Here is an 8,015-nt window from a genome sequence, read left to right as displayed (position 1 = left end):
TTGCCAAAGACAGCACTCATTGGTCGAGTGGATTGGTCGACTGGCCCATCGACCAATCGGTCGACCAATGCTTGACAAAAGAAGGCCAAAACAGGGGAATTGAAGGTCCGGATCAAATCCAAACCTAAAGGGGTTTTGCACACAAGTCAAGTGACTTGCCAAATAGGTAGAAATGCCTTCAAACCAAGATAGAGAGCACTCCAAGTCCATCAACTAATTAGATCTTCATCAGGATTCAGTTTCCATAAATAGAACTTCATCATCAACTTTCATGGATCCAAAGCCGGACACCAAGTCCCCCCCCCCCCCCCCCCCCCCCCCCCCCCCCCCCCTCCCCCACCCCCCCCCCCACCACCAACAAAAACAACACCGCGGGGGGAAGGGAGGGGGCGGTCCCTCTCCCTCCCCCCCCCCCCCCCCCCCCCCCCCCCCCCCCCCCCCCCCCCCCCCGCCCCCCCCCCCCCCCCGCCCCGCCCCCCCCCCCAAACCCCCCCCCCCCCCCCCCCCCCCCCCCCCCCCCCCCCCCCCCCCCCCCCCACCCCCCGCGCCCCCCCCCCCCCCCCCCCCCCCCCCCGCCCCCCCCGCCCCCCCCCCCCCCCCCCCCCCCCCCCCCCCCCGAATGATGTAGGAGAGATCGATCTCGAAGCCCATGTAGATGCGGTAGATGACTAAGGCCTCCATCACCGTGACCCGATGGTGATGTCCGGCTTTCGGCATAATGTTTCGGCCGACTATGCGACCGATAATCCGTGCGAATCCGTCATCCGTCCGCTGGTCCACCGAGTGAAGCATCGACGGCTATCCCATAGCGTAGAGCATATCTCGCGTAGCTCGTACGGCATCGGATGGCTGTCCGGATCCGCTCCTGCAGGTATCCACACACACCGCCTGTGGATAGTAAGGAACCCGCAAGATCTCAGCCGGTGTCCGGGTAGAGAAGCGTATCCGAGTCCGGAAGACCACCGCTCCCGAGGACAAGTCTAAGCGGAGGTCCTTGGCCTCGAGCCTCCTTCTCAGTAGGTAAGGTTGTTGAAGAACAACCTCACTAGTTCCGGGTATACCGGCAGATCCTCGGTGAAGAGATGAGTCCACCGCAATGTGTCGAATCTCTGCTGAATCCTAAAGGCTCCGAGCTGGCGTAAGTGAAGTAGACGTCCCATCTCGATATTGCAAGAATCGAAGTAGGCCTCGTACAGGAACTCGGCCCGAGGTGTGTCAAACATGTCCGGTCTCCTAACCTCCCGTCTAGGCTCGAAGGAACCCGACCTCTGCCCCTAAGAGCACCTACAATGCGACCACGACCTCTACCTCGTCCTCGCCCTCCCCTCGCATAGTGGGTATCTCAGAAAGAGACAAGAGACAATTCCGATTAGTGCTACCTTAAGATTTGAGCCAAAAGGGTATTTTCGTAATTTTTCGGAAAATTTCAAATTTGGGGGAAATTTGATTTGAACATACTAGAATGTGCGCAATACTTGGAATTTCATGTCTATGAAGTTTGTTTGATGAAAATCGATCGAAAACTTGGATTAAAGCGAAAAATTCAGCAAGAAGGAAATTTGGGGATTTTGCAATTTAGGTCAAAATTGGATTTTTGAAAAGTTGAAATTGGTTAAATCAAATTGTATGGACCTATCTGCAATGTCATCTTGAGCATGTAGCATTTGATCTCGTGTGAAAATTTCAAGCGGTTTGAGAGAAAACGGAATTTTTCTAAAAGATATCGATTTCGGTATAAAAACATTGCGAGATGAACACCAATATGTTAAAACTTGTTGTCTATGCATGGCATCGTGTTTAAAACCTAGGGAATATGTTTCTAAGCATTCCTAAGCATGATTTCTAGCATTGGATACAAGTAAAGCATGGTTTTATTGAAATGCAAGCATGAGAAGATGAAAATGGAAGAAAGAATAAGAGATTTATCTTGTTTGTGAAGATTGTGTGTTGTGGTGTTGTTGTTGAAGCACCAAATCACCTCAAGAACACTTGTGAGAACTCTTGGAGACTTTCCCTAGAGCTCTCTCACCTTTGGAAGAAGTTAGAATGAGGTTGGAATGTGAAAATGAGGCTTATAATGCGAAATTTTTGCATTCTCATCGCATTGGTCGACTCATTGGTCGATCGGGTCATCGACCAATCACTCGACCAATGGTCACGGAGACCTCATTTGCTGTTGAATTTTTGGAAAATGTGATTTTTGCCTTATGGATTATTGTTTGATGACTATATGGATATATTTGAGCATGATTTAAGTTTTCAAATCATTTGGACTTGTGGTTTATGTTGAAACTTCGAAATTCGGTATTTTGATGTTCTCGGTTTTGCAGAATGGTTACTCTGAGAAGTGGGCGTGGTGAATCCAGTGGTCATGGAGGTGGTGAAATACCTCAGGGAGGTGGTGAAATACCTAATGGAGGTGGCGAGATACCAAATGTTGATCAGGGTACTCATGAGATACCTGGTGCCCCGAATGTTGGAAGTTTCCGAGATATTGCCAATATTATGGGCAATATGATGCGCGACAAAGCGACTCAATTCAACCGGATGTTGGTGGGTTTCATGAATCCGCATAATGAGACCCGGGCTGGTGCTAATGTGAATCCTCATGCCGCAGTCCCCGAATGCGGGAGGTTTAGCTGGAACTCCTCATACTACTTTGATGGAGAGTTTTACTCAAGATGCAAGTACCCACTTTCACCGGAGTTACCAAGGACCCCTTGTTTCCTAACAAGTGGCTTCGTGAGTTGGAGAAGGCTTTCCGACATTTGCAATGCTCGGAAGCTCGAAAGATTCTGTTTGTTTGACACGAAGTTACAACAAGAAGCCGATGCATGGTGGATCTCCACTCGGCCTTTTTGGAAGGTTTGCATGCAGGAGTTGTAACTTGGGAGTTGTTTAAAGAGGCTTTTTGTATGAACTACTTTCCCGAGGCGGTAAAAGATGCGAAGGAAGCTGAGTTCATGATTCTTACTCAAGGATCTCTGTCTGTGTTGGAGTACCAACAGAAGTTCGAGGAGCTTCATTTCTTTGCTCCAGATTCTCTCAAGGATGACCTCGCCAAAGCAAAGAAGTTATTCAAAGGATCGCGCCCTGCCATTAAAGCTTACCTCACAGTCCGGCCTATAGTGAGCTATGCTGAAGTGGTGCAGAACTCGAAGAAGTTGGAAGAAACCGAGAAGGAAAGTGCTCATGTGCAAAAGCCACAGCGATCAAGGAATTCTGGTTTGGTGGATCGTAATGACCGTCGTTTTGTGAGACCTACACCCTACCCCACTCCTACCTTTCGGGCTAAGAGTGTAGGTCGGAACACGGGTTTTCAGCAGCCCGGCCGGTTTAGACAAAGATGGCGGAAACCGACCACCAGCAAGTGCAAGTGCAAGGCCTATTGTTCGAAGCACTCTGTTGCAGCCACCCCCTGTTGGATCCAGCAATCTGTTTGCTTCTACTGCAAGCAAGCTGGTATTTTGCTCGTGCTGTCCGAAGCGGCCCTCGCCAAGCAGCCTCCGCCCCGGTGGTGAAGAGTGCTCCTGCTCCTCCCTCTCGGTAGAGTTTTCAGTATTACCGGTCTTTGAGCAGGATCCAAGCCATGAAGTGATTACAGGTACATTGTTAGTGGCTTCTATTTCTGCATTTGTCTTATTTGATACGGGTGCATCTCATTCGTTCATGTCATCTCGCATTCATCAAGAAGACTAACCTAATCCCCGAGAAGTTGTCTAGTTGTTTATTGATTAGTACACCTACTGGTCTGTTGTGAAACTAGATAAGGGGTTATCTAAATGTCCCGTGTTGATTGGTGAGAAGAACTTGGAAGCCAATTTTGTAATTCTTGACATGAAGGACTTCGATGTTATTTTGGGAATTGATTGGTTGACAGCCCACAAAGCCGTGTTCCTTTGTTCCTCAAAGAAGATTCAGTTCCATATTTGTGGAAGTCCGGTCTTTGAATTTCAGGGTGAAAAGAGAAGGGTTTGTAAGAAGGTGTTTGTCGCAGCCGATGCAAGTCTATGCCCTAGTGGATGATGCTTCATCCGAAGGCAAGGGTATAGTGGAGAAAAGAGTCGATGAAGTCGAGTTGTCTGCGACTTTGTTGATGTCTTCCCCGATGATCTATCAGGGAGTGCCTCCGGACGGGGGATGTCGAGTTTTCTATTGATCTCGTCCCCGGTGCCGCTCCGGTATCTAAAGCTCCGTATAGGATGGCTCCTACTGAGTTGAAAGAGTTGCAAAATCAGTTGAATGAGCTCATTGATAGAGGTTTCGTACAGCCTAGTGTGTCACCTTGGGGAGCTCCGGTCTTGTTTGTCAAGAAGAATGATGGTAGTATGCGCTTGTGCATCGACTACCGTGAGTTGAATAAGTTGACTATCAAGAATAGATATCCGCTACCTGCATTGATGATCTCTTCGATCAGTTGAAGGGTGCAGTTGTGTTCTCAAAGATTGACTTAAGGTCCGGATATCACCATTTGAAAGTGAAGTCTAGTGATATCTTCAAGACAGCTTTCCGAACGCGGTATGGTCACTACGAGTTTAGAGTCATGCCCTTCGGATTGACCAATGCTCCTGCGGTGTTCATGGACCTCATGAACCGAGTATTTCACGATGTGCTTGATAAGTTTGTGATTGTTTTCATTGATGACATCTTGATCTATTCGAAGAGCGAAGAAGAGCATGCGAGTCATCTAAGTTTCACTTTGCAAAGGTTGCGAGAAAAGAAGTTGTTCGCTAAGTTTAGCAAGTGTGATTTCGGCTTAAGAGAGTGGTATTCCTTGGTCATGTAGTTTCAGCCGAAGGTATTCGTGTCGATCCCGAAAAGGTCCAAGCTGTGGCTAATTGGGAAAGACCGAAGTCGATAACGGAAATAAGAAGTTTTCTTGGATTGGCGGGTTACTACCGAAGGTTTATTGAGAACTTTTCTCGGTTGGCTGCTCCTATGACTAAGTTGACCAGGAAAGAAGAAAAGTTTGTTTGGTCTGACGCCCGTGAGAAGAATTTCCAAGAGTTGAAAGATAGATTGACAAGTGCCCCGGTTTTGACTATACCGATAGTTCCGGTGGTATGACAGCTTTTATACCGATGCGTCAAAGATTGGTTTGGGTTGTGTACTTGATGCAACATGGCAAGGTCGTAGCCTATGCTTCTCGGCAATTGAAGGATTATGAGCGGAATTACCCCACTCACGATCTAGAACTTGCCGCCGTTGTCTTTGCTTTGAAGATTTGGAGACATTACCTTTACGGTGAGAAGATTGCCATTTTCACGGATCATAAGAGTTTGAAATACTTCTTTACCCAAAAGGAGTTGAACATGAGACAAAGGAGATGGTTGGAACTAGTCTCCGATTATGATTGTGATATTCAAGTATCACCCCGGGAAAGCAAACGTTGTTGCTGATGCTCTTAGTAGGAAGAACCGAGAAGAAGACTTTGGATTTGAATGCTTTGAGTTTACCATTGTGGTCTTCTATTGAGAGTTTTGATTTGGAAATCGTCCCGAGAATTCTGATTTTATTCTTTCCGCCATGACGGCAAGATCCGATCTTAGAGATAAGATTGTCGCTCACAGAGTTCGATCAAGAGTTTTTGATCAAAGTTGAGAAGAATTCTTCGAATCTCGAGTCGGACCCCCGACTTTGGTATATCCATGGATGGTGCTTTTTTGTTTAGAGGAAGACTGTGCGTGCACTGCAAACGAAGAAGTTAAGAAAGAAATATTGAAGGAAGCACACCAATCGGTCTTTACTATACACCCGGAAGCACCAAGATGTACAAGGACTTGAAGGAACATTTTTGGTGGATTGGTCCGAAAGGCTGATGTTGATGATTTTGTTGCCAAGTGTGAGACTTGCCAACGTGTGAAAGCCGTTCGACAACCTCCATCTGGATTACTTCAACCTCTTCCTATTCCTAGTTGGAAGTGGGAGGATATCTCTATGGACTTTGTGACTAGCTTGCCTCGGACAAGTAAAGGCAATGACACCTGTGTGGGTGATTGTTGATAGGTTGACCAAATCAGCCCACTTCATTCCTATGAAGATCACTCATACTCTGGATAAGCTAGCAAGGCTTTATGTGGATAATCTGGTTCGTTTGCATGGTGTGCCATTGAGTATTGTTTCGGATCGTGATCCTAGGTTCACCTCAAGGTTTTGGAATAGTTTGCGGAAGGCCTTGGGAACCCAATTGAACTTGAGTACAGCTCATCATCCACGGTCGATGGAAAATCTGAGCGGACAATTCAGACATTGGAAGACATGCTCAGATCTTGTGTGGTGGATATGGGCGGTAATTGGGATGAACACCTAGCTTTGGTTGAGTTTGCCTATAACAACAATTATCAAGCAACAATAGGCATGGCTCCATTCAAGGCTTTGTATGGCAGTACTTGTAGGACACCTTTGTACTTGGTCGAGACAGTTGAAAGAAAAGTCTTAGGTCCTGAAATGATTGAAGCTACGAGTGCTATGGTAGATATGATAAGAGAAAGGATTAAGTCCGCCGAGTCAAAGACAAAAATCTTATGCTTGATAAGAGAAGGACCGATTTGGAATTTCAAGTTGGAGAGAAAGTCTTTCCGAAGGTTTCACCAATGAAGGGTGTGATGAGATTCAATGTTAAGGGAAAGCTTAGCCCTCATTTCATTGGACCTTTCGAGATTTTGGAAAAGGTTGGACCTGTTGCGTATCGATTAGCATTACCTCCGCCTCTTGCTGGTGTTCACAATGTGTTTCATATTTCGATGCTCCGAAAATACATAGAGAATCCGGAACACATTTTGCAGCAAGCACCTGAAGGACTTAGTGCTGATTTGACCTACGATGAAGAACCGGCCGAAATCTTGGATAGGAAGGACAAGCAGCTGCGGAATCGCACCATCCCTTTGGTGAAGATTCGGTGGAAGAACCATACCCCTGAAGAAGCTTCTTGGGAGAAGGAAGAAGACATGAAGGAGAAGTTTCCTTACCTCTTTGGAAGCACAGGTACGCTTTCAATTTCGAGGACGAAATTTCTTTAAGGGGGGGAGAATGTAAAACCCAGCCCTAACCTTGACCCGGAAACCTTGTTATTTGTAGGTCCGATGACCCGGAGTAAAGTAAGAAGTCAGCTTTGGGCCATCCCAGTGGAGGACTTGGTGTCTGGCTTTGAATCCATGAAAGTTGATGATGAAGTTCTATTTATGGAAACTGAATCTTGATGAAGATCGGATTAGTTGATGGACTTGGAGTGCTCTCTATCTTGGTTTGAAGGCATTTCTACCTATTAGGTAAGTCACTTGACTTGTGTGCAAAACCCCTTTAGGATTGGATTTGATCTGGGCCTTCAATTCCCTGTTTTGGACTTGCTGTCAGCATTGGTCGACTGGGCCTGTCGACCAATCCACTCGACCAATGAGTGCTGTCTTTGGCAATTAGGTTTTTCTTGCTCTATTTAAGTCCAATCTCGAGTCCACTTCGTATTTGCTGCCTCCAAACTCTTTGGAACGAACCAAAGACCTCTGCAAGTCATCTCCCTTGCATCCTTGGTGTTTTCTTGACGGATCTTCGTCGAAACTCTTCCTTTTGCATCAAAAGGTATGTCTACTCTCTCTTCTTCTCCTCCATCTTTGTTTTTCTTTCCTTTTTGAGTTGAGACAGTAGAAGAGATGCTGCATTCTCTGTTGCAAACATCTCTGAACATGTTCTCATGATCATCCTAAGGATTTGAGGCTAGAACAATGATCTTAACCATGATCATTGCAAGCTTTTGAAGGAATCATGATCAAACCATGATCTAATCTTTTTAAACTTCTGATTTGAATTCTGATCTCTTTGGATCTTCTATATTGATCATGTTAGTAGTTAATTAGTCGACCAATCCACTCGACCAATGAGTTCAGCAACTCCAGAATTGGTTTGTGTTGGATGTTTTGGTATCTTTTCTGTTAGGGATCTTTCCTAATATGTTGTATATACTTGTTCAGGACCTTCTTCTCAAGTTTGCCAAGATCTTACTTGATTTCTTAGGATCCCTT

This window comes from Hakea prostrata, unplaced genomic scaffold (assembly GCF_041222555.1).
Source record: "Hakea prostrata isolate BN-2017 unplaced genomic scaffold, UWA_Hpros_2 contig_27, whole genome shotgun sequence".
Taxonomy (NCBI): Eukaryota; Viridiplantae; Streptophyta; class Magnoliopsida; order Proteales; family Proteaceae; genus Hakea; species Hakea prostrata.
The sequence above is the reverse complement of the archived record's forward strand: the minus strand, read 5'-3'. Positions refer to the sequence as shown.